The following is an 18,676-nucleotide window of genomic DNA, read 5'->3' on the forward strand; positions in this document are numbered from 1 at the left end:
CCTGCAAATTCAGTGTAAGCAGCTGCCTCGAGCCCCTCCCTCCATGCCTTTCCTTCCACGGTGGACTTCACCCTTGAACTGAAGCCAAAACAAGCTTCTTCTTTAGGCTGCTCTTGTCTGGTATTTCACCCAAGCAATGAGAAAGGTAAGTGATACATATCCCAGTGGATACTGATGATGTCTCTCACATCGAGTTCTACCTGGGCTAGCACATGTGTGGGATCCCTACCCAAGTACTCATCAGTCACAGGGATAAGAAGACAGAAATGGGAGATTCTAGATGATTTGTTTTCAGATTTAAGTAGTTTTTCCTATTCTAAGCCAAATGTCTAATTTAGAAAGGAGTCTCTTAGTGACATCCCCCTGAAAATTTACATGTGAATAAGATAAAAGTATTGCCAGTGATGTTGAAAGCCTTTCTTCATTAAAAGGTTTTCTAGCTATATTCAACATGAGCTTTCTATAACCTTCTCTGAAAGAAAAGTGCTTGAGGTAGCAGAAAATACAAAAGATAAACAAACAAAATGCAAATTTGAGCGGTACGGCAGGGCTTCGTTACCTGGGAAAGCTTTGCTGATTCAAGTCACATGCACCCAGCTATGTATTTAATTAATGATAGAGGATCTGCAGGAAGAAGTCCTAATGTGGCCTAAAAAGAATTTCATTTGAAAAAAAAAATAATAATCTCTTGAAAAGTTTGGAGTTTATTGTTTTTAAAGCGGTCTGATGACTTTGACATATAAATTATTCAAGGATATTCATATTCTTTTGTGTTGTACTTGGAGGGAAGGTACAATAATATGTGGTGGTGGCAATTTTAAATCCCGAGAGACATTTTTTCCCAAAGATTTGGATCTGTAGCTAATTAAACAGGAGTGTGATGGAGATGCCAGTTTGCTGTGAAGTTGTACCGTTGGAGGCAATATTGTGGAAGATGAAACTTCATCTTTTGTCTTTTCTATTCTTTCCATTAATGGCAGGAGCATTCAACAGAGATTGCCCACCTCCTACCAGCCTACCAACCAATAAGCAAGAAAATCAGGGTAAAAATTAATTGAATTCCTTCACTCACTGTATACTGTTCCTATACATCTCTTCTCTCTGACCCAGAGCATCATCCTAGATGACATACTATAAAATATTCTATTACAAAGAAACAAGAGAGTGGGTGTAGATCATTGCCAAAGTCATTTGTACCAACTGATTACAATTGACTCTTGTTTGTCCCAACAGTCTGAAGTCTTTGCTTGCTGTTTCTGTTATACTTCTATACTAATATGAATTTCTGTCATTTATTAACGCAGAGAACCCCAACACATGAGATTCTGTGGCTAAACACATTCAAATGGTTACATTTAAGTTATAAGTGGGATAAGCAAGTGGATAAGAAAGTAGGATAGTGGGATAAGCAAGCCTAAGCTATAGGCCAAGCTTTCATAATTAAGAGTTAGTTTCTGTGTTATTGTTTGTGAGTTGGCTGACCAAAGAAAAATCTGTCTCCAGATAATGGCATATTCCAGTAGTGCTTCCACATCACCGTTAGAACCTTTGCTGTAAACAGATGGAAGATAACTGATTTTTTAAAGATTTATTTATTCTTATTTTATACATGTATGTCTTTTGTCTACATGTAAGTCTGTGCAACATATGTGCACCTGGTACCCATAGAGGCCAGAAGAGGGCATCAGATCTTCTGGAACTGATTCAACAGATTGTTGTTAGTCACTATATGAGTGCTGGAAACCGAACCCATGTCCTCTGCAAGAGCATTCAGTCCTCTTAGCCACCAAGCTCAACATTTAGACTCTTCATATGATGCTTCCAGACACTGCCATATCACTACTGCATCACCAAAGCCAGGCTTGCTCAGTGTCCTGCAAACCAATTCTAATTCCTTTATCCTCCCAATATTCAAAATCATTATTGCCTACATTCATTTCTGCGTTTCTCCTTCTATTCCAGAGGAAATGTGACTGCTCAGAAGATGCTCAACATGCCTTTTCTTTTGACTAGTCTCTCAGTATCTTAATAGTGCCATGTTTGCTCACAGGTATGTTTGATACCACTTCTTAGATATTTAATTATCAGTCTGTCCACTGAACAATAGCTGATCATTTGGTGACCTCAGAGTTCAATTCACCATGACACATCTAAATCACTGAGAGAATGAACACACTACTTACTCATGGGAAGGTTTGTTCCCATACAAACTGCCAGTTCCAGAGATCTCTAACTTCAATATCAAATCATGCTGCATTTCTTCAATGGTGTTAGATTTTTGTGTATCTTGTTTTCTAATGTTTTGTCACTTAGTTCAACTACCATGCAAAAATTACCAATGCCCAAGAAATATGGGTAACAGTGTCCAATTTCTGGCTTCTGTACTTCCATGCAACCAGGAGCCACATACTCCCATGCCAAATGGCACCATCGCGCTTTGGGCAAGCACTGTAACGGGTAATAGAGCAGAGGAAACCTGACCTGACACTGAACCATGGCCTCACATGCTCTGGAGGACTGATTTGGAGAATGGTTCCGGGAGACTGCTCACTGATGGCAGAAGTGACACAGTCGTTTTTTGTGTGATTTGGTGATGTGTGACTATGTGATGCCACAGGAGTTTGACCAGGGTTGTTCCTGAAACTTAAATTAGTGAATCTTTTTTTTTTTTTGAAGATGTTTTGCCTCGTTGAGGGAGTTAGTTCATGAGAGAAGAGAATTGCATGATATCTGGAAGAGATATGTGGCTTTGGAAGATGATATGAAATACACAGGAAAAGAAAGAAAAATATGTTTTGCTTAAGAGTGTACCATTTGAAAATGTATTCAATAATTTGAAGATGTATATAAGGGCCTGTTCAGAAAGTGTTGTTCCCCCTTCCTGCCCTAAGAAAGTGCTCTTTGCACAAAAGCATGATGACCTGAGTGGATTCCTAGGACCCATGAGGTGGAAAAGAACTGACTCCCGGAAGTTGTCTTCTGAACACATATACACAATGCAAATTTTAAAAATCAAAATAAAACATAAAAGTGTGTAAATTAGTACAGTGTGCAACAGAGATATGCATGTTCCTAGTAACTATAGTTATTTATGAATAAAGCGTCTGTAGCCTTTTTCCCTTTCAGTGTGTTTGTTTCAGATAATTCCTACAGTTATAAGGGCATAAATGTATGTTGGCTTGTTTGGATTAAAAAAATATTATTATGTATGATAAGATAACTTTCAAGCTCCCCCACATCCTATGAATAATACAAAAATATTTTACCTAGAAGTGATGAAATTTTGGAACTTCTGCCCTAGGAGGTCTGAAAGTTGTCCTATTGAAGGTGAATTGAGTTCACGCAACGAACCCTTCTGGAATGCCCGCTTGTTTTTTTGCCAGATTACTGATGCTCCAACACACCCTCTAACAGCGATGCCAAGGAAGAATCCTATTACCAAAAAACAACAACAAAAAGCTGAACAGCAGGAAATGAAAATATATTCTGAAAACCACTGTTAGGCAATTGAATATGGCATCAAATTGAAAACGGACTCAATTCTTTGTTTAAATGATATAAAGCACATTGAAAAGTCAACTCTCTTTTTCTTCTGGGTTTCAACCATACACTGAGAAATTCTAATCATAGTTTCTAACACAAAGTATATGGACAGCCTTAAGGTAGTCTCCCCTTGGTTTTGGCATGCCTGGCCTATCAAGGTGCATCTCCCACACACTTGAAGTAGTTGACACTCTCAGAGGGAGGTTGTTTACAGATAGGTAGCTGCAGGTAGGAACTTTACTACCAGCTGATATCAAAGAAAAAGGAGAGTCAAATAGTGATTACTTCAGTCTAGGAGAAGGGAAACAGGGAAGTTGAATAACAAGTATGGGGAAAGAGCTATGGAGAATACATTCCAGAATTCTACACCACAGTACAGCAATGTGCTCTATGTTTTATGAAGAACTGGAAGAGAGGAGTTCAAAAGCTCTAAAAAATAAATAATAAAAGGGGGAAAGGCAAGAATAAAACTAAGAAAAAGAAGAATTGATTGTTCTTTAGGGAGATGGAAATGATAACTAGTTTCCCTGATTTTGTCAGCATTCATTGTGCATGTGCACTGAGTCATCACATGATCTCCATAAGTAGCTATAATTATTAGATGCTGATTCAAAAGCAAGGACTAATCAGAAAGTGGTTTCCCTTACATCACACATTTGCTTTTCCAGGTCCCAACTAAGATGACACTGTCAAGGTTAAACCCATGGAGAAGAGTAGTGTGTGGGATTCATGAATGACCACGACCAATAAAAGTATGTGGTTTTGGTCTTTATGTATAATGTTATTAAGCATGCTCTTGAGTATAGCTCAGACTGCAGGGTTTGAAGTGCCCCTACGGTGCTCGCACCACTGCAATGGCTGCCTTTGTGTCCAGATTGGTTCAGTGTGCAGGCTAGAGATAGTAGGTCATATCTCACCACACACAGGCTATGCCTTTATACTCCAGCTTTATTTATGACTTTTCATTCTAGAAACACCTCAAATACATTGAAAAAAGTAGAGTAATATATTTTGTTAAAAAATTGCTATGGAACATGTGTGATCTTCCATGAAATGGTTTCATTTAACAAAACTGATTGTTTTACTGCTACATGGTCAGCAACAGTAGCTGAACTATGGGGCAACTTTTGAGGACGTCTCTTAATTATCTTCATCCATAATTAACTAATGGCCAACAGATAAATCAGAGTGTATCCTAGATGCTCCTGTGCCTGTATCGAGTCTTCATTATACCCTAAGAGACTTTCCTTGTTAAAAGCCATGTGGCGGGAACAGATGGTCTGCATGTGTTATCTTCATCTCTGCTGGCATTGAGGACATTTCTGTTGGGTGACTTGACAGTAGACGCATCTTCGGAAGTCTCTCCTCTACAGCCATCTGGCACTGAATTCTCAACTGCAGCCCATGGGGTTTGAAGAGTGTCTCAACATGAAGGGAGTAATAAGTCTCTGGCCACTGCAGCCATTGAAGTGAGTGGCCAGAATTTTCTCTGACTGCTAAAATATGCAGATATAATCTTGGAAAGGCTGCTGTCTTCTTAATAGTCAATGATCATGAGATTAACCTGAACGCTTGCGCTTGGGTTTGATAAGTAGCATATAAAGCCGAAAGACTTAAATACTGCTTTAATCCTTGAATTTAGCAGTAAGGCTTGAGTAAGTCACAAATGTATTTGTTCTCAGTTTCAGCGTATAAAATGGGAATAGTATTATGGCCTAAATCACAAAGGATGGCAGTAAATTTGAAAGTGATATTCTAATTAGCATCAATAAGTACGTAACATAAGAAAACCTGTGGGATAATTTTGAGTTGTGTTTTGAGAGATCCATGGTTTTACCATTTTTATTATATAATCGGTAAACACACTATGGCAGAAACATACATGCACTTGTTTTAACCTTTCCTTGGTATCAGAATTGATTGAATAAAGATAAATTCACAAGATAATGGCAGTTTTACTGGTAGCAATTTGCCAAGTCATCCTGATACTCTTGCTACTCAGCAGAGAAAAACTTGCACATCAAACATTACACCTTACACAGTAAATGCATAGATTTGTGTGAATGTATATAGAATGGCTATGAAGAGTTAAAGAGACCACACATGGCTCAAAGAGGAATAACAGAGAGGCAGAATCACAATTATGTTTAGGGATCTAAAAAGTCTCTGGGAATCAGATAATGACCTCACCTACTAGAAGCACTGCAGCAGATTCAAACCTGAGGTGTGAGGTTTGAGAGGAATCTCAGGGTGATTCTCAGCTGAAGTGAAGCGAGGGACTATGGAGGCTGCAGAGGGGAGGGGCAAGACCTGACTCAGATAGATAAATGCATTGAAGAATGGACAGATCCAACAGGACTTATGGAGAGAGAGATGGCAATTTGAGCAGGTCCCATCAATCACAGGAACCAAACTAACGTCCCTGAGACAGTCCAGAGTTCTCTGTCTCTTGCTCCTTGACACGCATACTGAACTATCAGATCAGTCAGGGCATCCATGGCTATCTCAGTGTCGAAGATTATGGTGTCCTGGTTACACCCTTTCAATCTGGTGTGTTAAAAAAAATTCTTGGGATTGATTTTTTTCCAACATGATTTTAATATGCCAACGGTTCTCATATGGTGCTAATTTACTCTGATAAATGTGTAGGGTAGTACCCGCTCTACATTTGGAGAAAGTTATTTACCAGTCTGTGCTTCCTGCTATTCTTGCAAAGCATCCATAAAGCAGAGGAAGTAGGAGGAGCTGGGGTCCAGTTATATTTTTCCAGTGTATATCCCCAGTGACACACTTCCTCAGTGACCTACTTCCTTTAAGCAGGTCTCATCTTCCCACATCCCTAGTCCCTTCCAGTAGTGCAGCCTCTTGGGAAAGAAACCTTCAACTCACGAATCTCTCTGGAGCACAATGCAGATCCAAACCACGCTGTATTATCTCATTTAGTGCTAGCAAGCCAATATTCCTAGCCCCTCATTCCAAGAAAGTGAGGATAGCTCCTCATTTTAGCATTAACAATGAGATTCATGTGGCCTAAATTTTCTCTCTTTGGGACCACAGCTTTCTCTGAAGCCATGATCACACAAAGGTTGTTTTATATACATGGGCTCTATGTTAAACACTTTCAGCTTGTTTAATGGTGACTCGAGGTCACTCTGCTCTTTACAATCACATTCATAGCCGAAACATCCTCTCATTCCCAATTCTCCGTATCCTATTTTTATCCTTCTTCTTACAGCCATTGGTAAGCTTGAAAATATTTTTGTATCCTGCTTTGTGAATTAATTTAGTTTCTAACTACACAATCACTTCAAAGTAAAGAAAGCATAATGCTACTCAAAGAAATATTCATGGTACATTTATCTCATAGTAGAGTTCTGGGTATTATTTTCTTCTCTTATAAATCACACTATACATAGATTATAAAAATCACAATCTTACTTACCCAGGCATGATGACACACACCTTTAATTCCAGCACTCGGGAGGAAGAGACAGGCAGATCTCTGTAGCTTGAGACCAGGCTGGTTTACATAGTGAGTTCCAGGACAACTGTAGCTACACAGTGAGAACTTGATCAAATAAATAAATTTTTTAAAAGAAGAAAAAAAACACAATCTTACAAAATAAATTTGCAATTAGATTCAAATAATTTGTTATTTTTTTATATATTCACCAAAAGAGTTTTTTAGAATCTCATCAATTCTACTGAAGGCAGCACGTAAGAACAAAGAAAGGAAAATACCTCCACCATCTACACAAAAAGGCAGCATGCCAAAAAGAAAGTCACTGGTCAGGGTCTGAGAAGCAGAGTTGAGGACTTGGCCGTGTGGCCTGTGGTAAGCGAGAAATCATAAGGAAGAATGAATGAGGTGTGGGACAAGCATAGAAAGAATAAAGAGTTAAGAAATACTTGGAAATATAGTCAGCTTAGGGCCTTAAGATTGCAAGTCAGAGGCCCTGGAGAGACAGAGTGGTTAAGAGCCCTGGCTGCTCTTCCGAATGACCTCAGTTTGATTCCTAGCATATGGAGGCTTACAGCAATCAGTAACTCCAGTTCTAGGGGATCAGATGCCCTCTTCTGACCTCTGCAGGCACCAACCACTTATGTCATGCACAGACATGCATGCAGACGAAAGATTCATATATACAGAATAAGGATAATTTTTAAAAAGAATGAGTTAGGTTGGGCTAAAAATTATGATAATCTTAAATTGCAGAATAGTGAAAGGGTTCCTTTGGCCAAAGTTCTTTCAGAGAAACAAAGATGTTTGTACAGGAAACAGTAAGTTGTAGAATGCTTTTTAACTGAGATTTAGAATGTTATTTGACATTTTTTATTTTATTGATTTTTATTGAGCTCTACATTTTTCTCTGTTCCCCTCCCTGCCTTTCCCCTCCCCTTCAACCCTCTCCCATGGTCCCCATGGTCCCAATTTACTCAGGAAATCTTGTCTTTTTCTACTCCCCATGTAGTTTAGATCTATGTATGTCTCTCTTAGTGTCCTCATTGTTGTCTAAGTTCTCTGGGATTGTGGTTTGTGGGCTGGCTTTCTTTGCTTTATGATTAAAACCCACTTATGAGTGAGTACATGTGATAATTGTCTTTCTGTGTCTGGATTACCTCACTCAAAATGAAATTTTCTAGCTCCATCCATTTTCCTGCAAAATTCAAGATGTCGTTATTTTTTACTGATGTGTAGTACTCCATTGTGTAAATGTACCACATTTTCCTTATCCATTCTTCAGTAGAGGGGCATTTAGGTTGTTTCCAGGTGCTGGCTATGACAAACAATGCTGCTATGAACATAGTTGAGCACATGTCCTTGTGGCACGATTGAGAATCCTTTGGATATATACCCAAAAGTGATATTGCTGGGTCTTGAGGTAACTTGTTCCCTAATTTTCTGAAAATCACCACACTGACATCCAAAGGGGCTGTACCAGCTTGCATTCCCAACAGCAATGCAACAGTGTCCCCACAACCTCTCCAGAATAAGTTGTTATCAGTGTTTTTGACCTTGGCCATTCTAACAGGTGTCAGATGGAATCTCAGAGTTGTTTTGATTTGCATTTCTCTGATGGCAAAGGATGTTGAACATTTCCTTAAATGTCTTTCAACCATTTTAGATTCCTTTGTTGAGAGTTCTCTGTTTAGGTCTGACATTTGTTCTGCAGTTTTGGAAGAACAAAAGAGGACAGTGGGTTAATATCAGAAGAATCTATCATGGGCCTCCTTGCTTCCAGGTTTGTCTCCTTCCCTTTATCTCTGCGACAGATGAGTAAAGCTGCAGTGCTAAGAGTTCCAGAACAACATGAAAGGCTGTAGAGAAGTCATCTTGTGTAGGCCAGTGCTGTGGTTTGAAGGCAATATGCCTGCCACAGGCTTTCGTGTTGAATGTCTGACTCCCACCTTGTGTTGCCAACATGTGCACCTCTGAAAATGTTGGGAGGTAGGGCCGAGTTGGAGGAAGTAAGTCCCTGGCTAGGTCTTGGTGTTGTGCCTCGTCCCTGGGTATGAAAAGGCATGTATCCATGAGGAGGATGGATGGATGGAAAGCAGATAGGAAGGTAGCTTTGAGATAACTAGACTCCGCCATGTGTTCTTGACAGCACATGTGGTACCACAGGTCAGAATCGAAGGAGCCAAGATCTGAGGCCGAAGCCTTTGAAACAGTGAGCTAACACAAAACTTCTAGGTCATTGTGTATCTTGTCACAATTCTACAGGAACTGCCACAAAGAGCAATGTTGTAACCTCTGTCTATTCTGATCTAGGGTCACAAGCAACCCATCAAGGTCTCACTAGTGGAGCAAACAGCTAAGTCAGGGTTCTGATTTTGACCCTTTACCCCTGTATCAAATGTTCCTGAAAAATAGATTTAATATCTCAATTAATCAATGATCTACATGTATAAATAAATTTGTATGTTATACAAGTGAATGATGGAATTAAAAAGATGCTGAACTACAAAACTAAATGAAGCCAAAGGGAAAGTCCTTTAGAGGGAAAAAATACATTGCCAGTAACCCAGCATCCTATGATCTATATTAAGTTTTCTTTTTAGAGAAAAGTTAACCCTGTGTTGAGTAAATCTCTCTTCTGCACTGAGTGCAGAAAGGGTGTTTATCGAAGGGATGAGTGAATGAGTTGGAAGCAGAAGTTAAGACAATCATAACTACAAACCCACATATATTATGAAAATGTAGTCATAGATTTTCCCATTGCTTTATATTAACAAAATAAAGCCTCCTTCAGGAGAAATATCATATAAATTGTATTGTTTAAAAATTGCTGTATTCATTATGAGGAGCTTAATTATGGTCATCATTTACCAAAAAAAAAATCAAAGTCTTGTCAGAGAATTCATAATAATGAATGTTTCTCATTAAACCTTAATGAACAAGTGGCTTATATTGAAAGATGTTTGTGAAATGTCCTAATTTTCCTTTCTTGTTTAAAAGAATTAATATTCATGCAAATTAAATTCAAATTACCACAGTTTAGGTGGCTACTTAGTACTGCAGATTATAGATTTGTTTATTACCATAGAAGTCAATGGCTAGATTGCATTGTGATGAACAACCATTGAGATCTCCGTGCAGAGTCATTCTCAGAGCTGCTCTGACCCCGCCAGTGACTCAAAAATCACTGCTTCTTCCACTGTAAGCCTCCAACCAACTCAACTCATGAAAGTGTCATTCCCAGGAATGGCCAAGTTGTGTATTAGCTTTCAAAAGTTTCTGCTCACAACCCAGGGCCGTATAATCTGACTAACATGTTGCAGGATACTTGATCACACTGTGAACTTTGAGGTGATGTTAATTAAATAAAAGCCTGAAGTCAGGAGGCAGAGCCAGCAGCTAGTTGACAGGAAGTAGCCATAGAGGGTAAAGACGGAGTCAAGATGATGGATAGGGAAATGTACAGGAAGTAGAAGGGAAGGACTTAGAGTTTCGTGGTTCCTTTTAGATTGTACAGGTAGAAAAAGATCTCACTCTCTGAGATGCTTGTTAAGGTCAATCTCTCTGAGCTAGCAGATTTTCATCCCAGGCTCTGACTCTTGAAACCTTATTGGTAAAAATCACAAGATATAAATTTAGAAAAAAAAAAACAACAACACTAACACAGTGGGTATGTGAGGAAATGGACATGTACTCTATTATTAATAAGTTGTCCACAGCAAAGTTAAACAAAGATACTGGTAAAATGTACATTGTGTACCTATTGATGATTACTGCTAAGATTGTTTGCATAATGTGAGGAAAGAGTGGAATCTTTCACAAACCAGTCCCCATAATCCTATATCTTGAACAAATATAGAATTTCATCAAACCAAAAGTTAATAAATTAATTGCCATTGTGTCTATATGAGTATAAACAAACTGTAAAAAAATATCCTCTCATAGTCTGAGAAGGATTGAACTACCAATGCCAAAGACATCTCTCTAGAGAATGGAGTGCTGTTCCCTTGGGCGTGGGATTATGTACATCACAGGCAAAGCTACTGTCTTCAGGTGACTGTACTATTCCATTAACGTGTAAGAAATGTTCTTTCTCAGCCAAACTAATAAGGAAGAGAGGACTGTAACTAGAGATGAAAGGCTCTCCCTTCTGGAATACTGCCTGAGAAGGCACACATGTTCTACTTTCTTCTTCATCCCGGGGCTAAAACAGTAAGTAAATGACGAGTTGACTTAATGAAATGTGTATTTAACTGTATTACCTGGCATTGATTGGCTGGGGCCAGTGTGAAATAGTTAGTGTAAGTGCTGACCATCTCCTCCAGGAGGTGACCTCAAGGACATATAATTATAGTGGTAATTTATTTAGCTGAAAATGACTGTGTTCACAGATAGGTTGGTGGACAGCGTAACGGTACAAGTGAGATTTGCACTGGCTTCAGGGATTTAGTCATTGGATTTGTTTGACTATATTTAGCCTGCAATTCATGATTCCTCTTGACTCCAGCAAAGATTGGAAAGTTCTTCATGTTGATAAATAAGTGTGAGTCCTAATAGTGTTGCAGATACTGGCCTGATTTCGCTAGAGGCTACAAGAAACAAACACACCAGAACACAAAACCAAGAGGTGAGTTCTACACATGAGAGCCACTTATTCCCCCAATTTAGGATCTGAAGATTACTCTATAAATTAACACCGAATATAAAAATATGCTGCTTCAGATTTTATTGCAGGATTTAGTCATCAGAATTCATATTTTCATATATACTCCAATAATCTAATCTGCTAATAAGAAATACAATTGTCAATCATGCTCTAGCCCAGTGGTTCTCAACCTTCCTAATACTTTCATCTTTTAATATAGTTCCTCATGTTGGTGACCCCCAACCATAAAATTATTTTGTGCTACTTCATAACTGTAATTTTGCTATTGTTATGAATCATAATGTCTGAGAGGCAGGATATCTGGTATGCAACCCCCACAAAGGGGTCTTGACCCACAAGTTCAGAATTATAACATAAGCTTCTGAACATGAGCTTCTGTCTCAGTGCTTTAACAGAATTGAAACCCGTTTACCATCACTTAATCAGATGTAGTAAAGAAAATTTTAATGTAAATATGCAAGTGGCTCTGAATTTTCGCCTTCGATACAGCAGAGAGCAATAAGTAATTCCGTATGACAAACATAAGAAATATTATTATTTACATTTAAGCTTGCATACCACATAAGGACATCTTGATCAACAACACCATGTATTCACAGAAGTTTATACAGCCTCATGACACTAATGCCAGCTTAGTTCATATATGTGCACCCTGTGAAGTTCACATAATGATAAAACCACCAAAATATTCATTTTTCAGCTTGTATACATTTTTCAACTTGTATATAACTTAAGTGATCATTAACTATATTTACATGCTTGTTAATTGTGGGAAGGCTGGTCAATCCTATGCTGGTAACTACCTGTCAGGAAGCCCAAAACTCAGCCAGCAGAGGTCTCTGTTAGACTCTACAGTACAATGTTCATGGCCTCCTGGGAGTCCTTTCTAGTTCAGTGAAACCTGCTTCCTAAATGCATATTTCTATCTAAAGTTTTTAAATATACATAAAGGAGTTATGGCACCAGTGGTTGTTATGTTCTGGTTTAGAAGTCCACTTTTGGAACATAATTTCTGTTTAGATAAACCAACAAGATCTACTGATGGAGAGGTGTTACTCCTTCGTCTTCCCCCTGCATTAAATACCAGTGTGCCGTTTTCCTTCTCCAGGGAAACTGGAGAGAACACTCACCTCCCTGTCATCTCAGGGGACATCTGCTTTGCTATCTAAGCTTTCACCAGCCCATATTTATGGTCCTCGGGGTTAAGAGAGAGCTTTATTTACTTATTATTTGTTTATTTCTGTTATGCAATACATTCAAGTGAGTCATCAAAACTGAAAAACCCTGGAACATGAAAACTGTCATCACAGCAAGAAGGAGAGTTGTAGATGTGGTCTTCAAAGCAAAGCACACTCGCTACCAATGCATCGTTGTTTGCTGTGTTTAAGTGGCTTTGCAACCCAGGGAAGCAGTTTCTTAAGGCACATGCCAGTAAGTCAGTGGGGAACTTTATATTTAAAGGCTAAAGAGCGTAAATTCACTTCTAGTCTCAGGAACCACCTTCCAAAGGACAAAAAAAGTGTTCTTGACATCAGGATTTCAGTGACTACCACTTCTTCCTTTTACTCTCTGTGTGGTCCTTGCTTAAGTAACTTCTTCTATCCTGTTTAGTTCTCTGTGACTTGAGGATAATGGGATTTGCTCCACGGGATAATCCCAAGTATTAAAGAAGATAACACACATGTAAAGCCCTCTTGGGTCATACCATACTTTTATTCCTTTTCCTTACCTCTTTACTTCTTGAGGTAATGATCAGGAAGGCCTAGAACATGCTTTTCTTCTTAAAAGGAGGCAGAGGCAGGTTGATCTCTGTGAGTTCGAGACCAGCCTGGTCTACAGAGCTAGTTCCAGGACAGGCTCCAAAGCCACAGAGAAACCCTGTCTCGAAAAAAACAAAAACAAAAAAAAAGTAATTGAATAGCTGAAAATTAAGTCTGGTGCTTTCTGTTATAAGTTATAATTTTTTCATTTACAGGACTCTATAACACCTCCTTCCTATCTTATTACAAAAGACATGTGTCTGGATTGATGGGGATACTGTATGTCGTGTGCCATTGAATTGTTCATATATTCTTTGGCATGAAACCTATTATTCTGTATCTCCTCAGCTACTAAATTGGAGTAGAAAAACTTTTCTACCAACAAATATAAACTATCAGAAGCAAAGTGCCCACATATTCATCATTGGTTCATTGTCGTGTTCACTAACAACCTGCTCCATGGATTCCTTCTGTTGATAGGGAAAAGATTCTTATGCAATTGTCTTCATTGCCACTCTCTAGCCTGCAAGGATCATTTCTAAATGGATATATCTAAGTCTAACTGATAAATTGAACATGAGGTGGAATTTAAAATCTATAACAGAGTCCAAGTAGAAGGAGTCTCTCTGTTGAAAATAACAACAGTGTGGGATGTCAGAAAAAGAAGCTAGTGTAACAGGTAGACTTCACTGATAAAAAGAAAGCATAAAATGGAAGGAGGAGGAAGAGGAGATAACACTGTAGGGACTGTGAAGGCAAGAAAAGAAGGAGACACTTTATAGAAGAAGGTGAAAGTTTCTTCCCTACTTCAGTGCAGAAAAAAGTGCACAGGAGTTGTGGGTTAAAATACAGGTATGCGTAAGAAAGGCAAATTTTTTATTCTGACATACTACTATAATTTTCATCCATATTCAAGAGAGGAAATATCAGCTACAGTATACTCCTATTAAAAACCAGTCCAATGCAGTATGTAAGCAGCCTCCTTAAATTTAACTCAGGCCTTTTGTGATCATTAGTCAGTCTGCCAGAATGTTCTACCTCTCTCAAGTTTTTTTCTTTCCTCTCATGTGAATACCCTTAGTCTATAACAGAGGACTTTTGACTTTTGGTTCACTATTTCCCTTCTGTTCAAGTAAGAACCATTCTTCTCAACCCATACCCATACCCTAAAGGTAGAAAGATTAGAAGTCATTTTTGACTTGCCCACTGCCTTCTCAATTCACCAGGATGGGAGACAAAATCTTACCTGAGCTGAGTTTGTTAGTCTGAAGTGTCATATAACCCAGGCTGAGTTTTATATAGTCCAGGCTAACCTCAAACTCACTATGTAGCCAAGGGTAACCTTAAATTCCTGGTCCTTCTTCCACATCCCAAGACTTGGGAATCCAGGGTACACTATCACATCCATCATATTCTTCCACTTTATGAGGTGAATCCATCCTTCCCATTTTCCAGAGAAGTGTGTTTAAAAGATATAATGGAAGAGAATTATTTACTTATCAAGGCCTATAAATTAGTAGATCATTCACAAATATTACATCTATTTCTAAACTATGAAAACAAAGCAGAAATTTTACATGTGGGACTTCTGAGTTCTTCTGAAATTCCCATTTTTACCACTACAGAGGGACTTATATCAAGTCTTCATCTTGTTCATTTTCATATCATTAGCCTATACATAAGATACTTCTCTCACTGTGTTATATCTTTGATGCTGGAATAAAAGGCAGGAACAAGTCCATGTAAATCAAAGCACACCTTTTTCTTCATCAATGATGAGGCTGCCATGTAAAATGTATTCCTGAAACAATCAGAATAATATATACTGCTGAGTACATTGCAGAATAAAATTTCCCCAATATCCAATAGGAACACTACATATATTGACAGGAGTCCAACTGAAGCCACTCAGAGAGAAGCAACACTTTCTGGAAGACAAGTGTCTATGGTAGAAGTGTGGCTTGCAACAGCTCCTGTTTAAGATCAGTAATTGCCCAGCTAATGAGGTGATCTTGGAGATTCAATAAACCTCGTGGAAATGAAAGCTTTTGCAAGAAAATAATGCAGAGGGTTCTTATCCTTCATTGTCTCTTAATGTCAATAACTTCATTGCTGTAACAGTGAAGATATGCAATAGTTCAACTGAACTGGACAGCCTGTCAAAGGACTGCATTCATAACTGCTTTCTCTGATCTTTTCCTTGCCCTGATTTGACTGTGTGATGAATAGTTAAAGATAAGGTTCATGTTTTTCATTGCATGCTCCTTCCCCACCCTCTGTCCCAGTCCAATTCCACTGCATATTGTGTCTACAGGAGATGAGCAAGTTAAGAAAATATGCTTCTTTTAGATGTCTTTAGGTCTTGGATATTCGCCAAATATGTTTCTATATCATGGTCACTGAGCCTGAAACTGAGAAATCTTCAGAGAGCTTGTGAATCGGCCTTTCGGAAAAAACAATCTAGGACATTTGTGAAATGTGTCTTTTCTGGCAGAGCAAGTATGAAAATTTCTGCATTTGTGACCACTGCCTATTTAAGGATGTCATGATCAAGCCAAGCTTAGAACTTGCTATGATGAAACAAAAGCTGTCAAGAAATATATGATTTTCAAAAACAGGGCATCTGGAAAGGTCTAGAAGGTCTGTGTATAATGCCATGCATGACATCTCCAAACTGGAAGAAAAATCAAATGCAGGATACTATTAACACATCTTCGAACTGTCAGCACATCCAGTAATGGCAAATACTTTCCAGCTATTTCTATGGATACCCCGCACAATGATATCGTAAGCTTGTTTTTAATGTATGATCATGTGTACCATTTAAAACATGAAAAGAATATAGCAAAACTCTCATGGTTCTTCTCTGTTAGGTGAGACTTTATACTGTCTTTTTTTCTTTTTTTCTCTGATTATACAGATATCCTCATGTTTTCTATGTTGAGACAAAACTTCAAAGCCAACAGGATCTGTATGTATACTACTATTATGAAGAATATTAGTAGGAAAATTATGTCATAAACACATTTAACTACTTAGAATGAAGGCTGTGCAGTCCATGTTATGAATATTAACAGCATATTTTAAAAATTTAGAGAGAAAGAAAAGAAGAGGACAAATGCCAGAGTGTCCAAATGCCTGTCTCCTGTGACATGTCCATCCTCTGTATGGTCACTTTCTTTATACACATAGATCCTTGAAAAGCAGAGGATGTGGTGACTGAATGGCTTCTTTGTCATCCTGTTGTTTTATTTTCATTACATTTATTTATTATTTTAGTTAGTTTTTCTGGATAGCTAAACTTTTCAGAGCTTTCTAGAAACACAACTAAACCTTCATAAAAATGTTTAACTGACAAGCTATATGAACTGTGTTAGAGGTCACTAAAAAGACTTATGAATGTATGTGTGTGCACACATACACACACACAAACACACACATGTGTGCACCCAGGCACATACTGTTTTCAAATATAAAAGTGACTTTAATTCATGAGGGAAAATAAACAAATTGTTGAATAAAATTATGAAAGTGCCAGAAAGGAATATGTCAGTGCTGTCTATAGCCAATTCTGGAAGAACTATCAGGGAGATTAATGCTGGTATCTCCAGCAGTGGTTGGAACTAAGTTCCCCCATCGTAACATAGACTGAATTGTGCATTCTAGTTGTTTTGGGAGGAGCTTGACCATGAAATTGAATGGGTCCAATGATTTTTTTCAACATAATATTTTAATTGATTATTGGGAATTTCACATCTTGAAACTCTTTTCCCAATCCTCCCAGGTCTATCCGCTACCTTTGTGAGTCTCCTTCCCCACCCTCAAACAGAAGAAGAAAAAAGAAAAAAAGAAAAGAAACGAAAAACAAGTTCAATTTGTGTTGCTCATATACTCAATGGAGCATAGTCAAATTCCCAGTTTGATTGAGCTTTTCCCCACCTGCCCTCCCCTCTCACCAGAAGCCATCAGTTGTGGCGACTTGCACTTCAGCAACCTGATCACAATTTTTAAAAGTGTTCTTCAATGGCTTTCTGCCTGGACTGTTACTTTTCTTTGGGGGGTGGTGTAGGGGTTGTCACAGAAGCCTTCTATGTCCCTCTTTCTCAACTGTGAATCTATTGTTATAGATACCACTGCTAAACTAGCTTCCTTTCCCTTTACAGGTGGGAGCACAGATCATGGACTTCCACATAGTTTCTGATGACAGCATGAACGTCCTCGCAGCCCTCAGCAACAGCACAGGCCAAGGATACCAACATGGCCTCCAGGGCCAAACAGGACACTGACACCAATATGTTCCTTGATAGCAGCCCAGCCTATGGGCATCAACATGGCTTCAGGTGTCAGCACAGACGACAAACATCCACATGGCCTTTGGTGGTAACATGGCCCACTAACATCAACATGGCCTCAGGTGGCAGCACTAACCATGGGCATCCCCACGGCCTTCAGTGGTAACGTGGGCCACGGACATCAACACAACCCCAGCCACAGCAGGATCATGGACCTCAACACGGCCCTGTGTAGCAACACAGACCATATACACCACCATGGCCTCAGGTGGCAGCACGGGCCACACACATCATCATGGCCCCCAGCCGCAGCATTGCCCACAGACGTGGATGTGGCACAGTTAACAGCACAGACCTTGGACATACACAGGACCTTACGTAGTAACATGAGCCACTGTGTCCAGTGATTTTTATATGTTAAGGACCTCTTACAGATTGTTTTCTCTAGCAAAGTTTCTATAGCCTTATAAACCTAATCATATGTTTACAGTGTACACAGCAAGCTCCCGAGATGAAAGTCCAACACTGCCTGAGCGACAGTTGCTTTCCTTGTGAGGAAGATTACATGTTCCTATAAACTTGAAAGACAGAGCATAGTTCCACTATTATCTCCTCTTTGTCGGCTGTTTCTAGTACTTAAGTGCACAGGGTGACCCACCCATGTTTGTGGGACATTTGAAAAGTGTCCAAGGAAAACAATAAAGGTGTGCAAGCATGCGGACTGAGCTAGCCGTGCCTGAGGGATCGGCTGTTCCTCGGTAGAATACCAGCTTTATGGTCTACTGGTGTATGTTTCTCTTGCTCTCACAAGTGACTCTCAGGCCATCGTGAGGCAAGAGTTTTTGTTGTGTGGACACTGGTACGAGGAGGTGAATCCATAGGTCCTCCCCTGAAAAACTGCTGCACTGGAGAGGACCCTGCCTATAAAGAGAGCCCTGTCTGAGTTCTAAAGCTG

The sequence above is a fragment of the Microtus oregoni genome, unplaced genomic scaffold (assembly GCF_018167655.1).
Source record: "Microtus oregoni isolate MIOR12 unplaced genomic scaffold, Mior012 000012F_ref0000307, whole genome shotgun sequence".
Taxonomy (NCBI): domain Eukaryota; kingdom Metazoa; phylum Chordata; class Mammalia; order Rodentia; family Cricetidae; genus Microtus; species Microtus oregoni.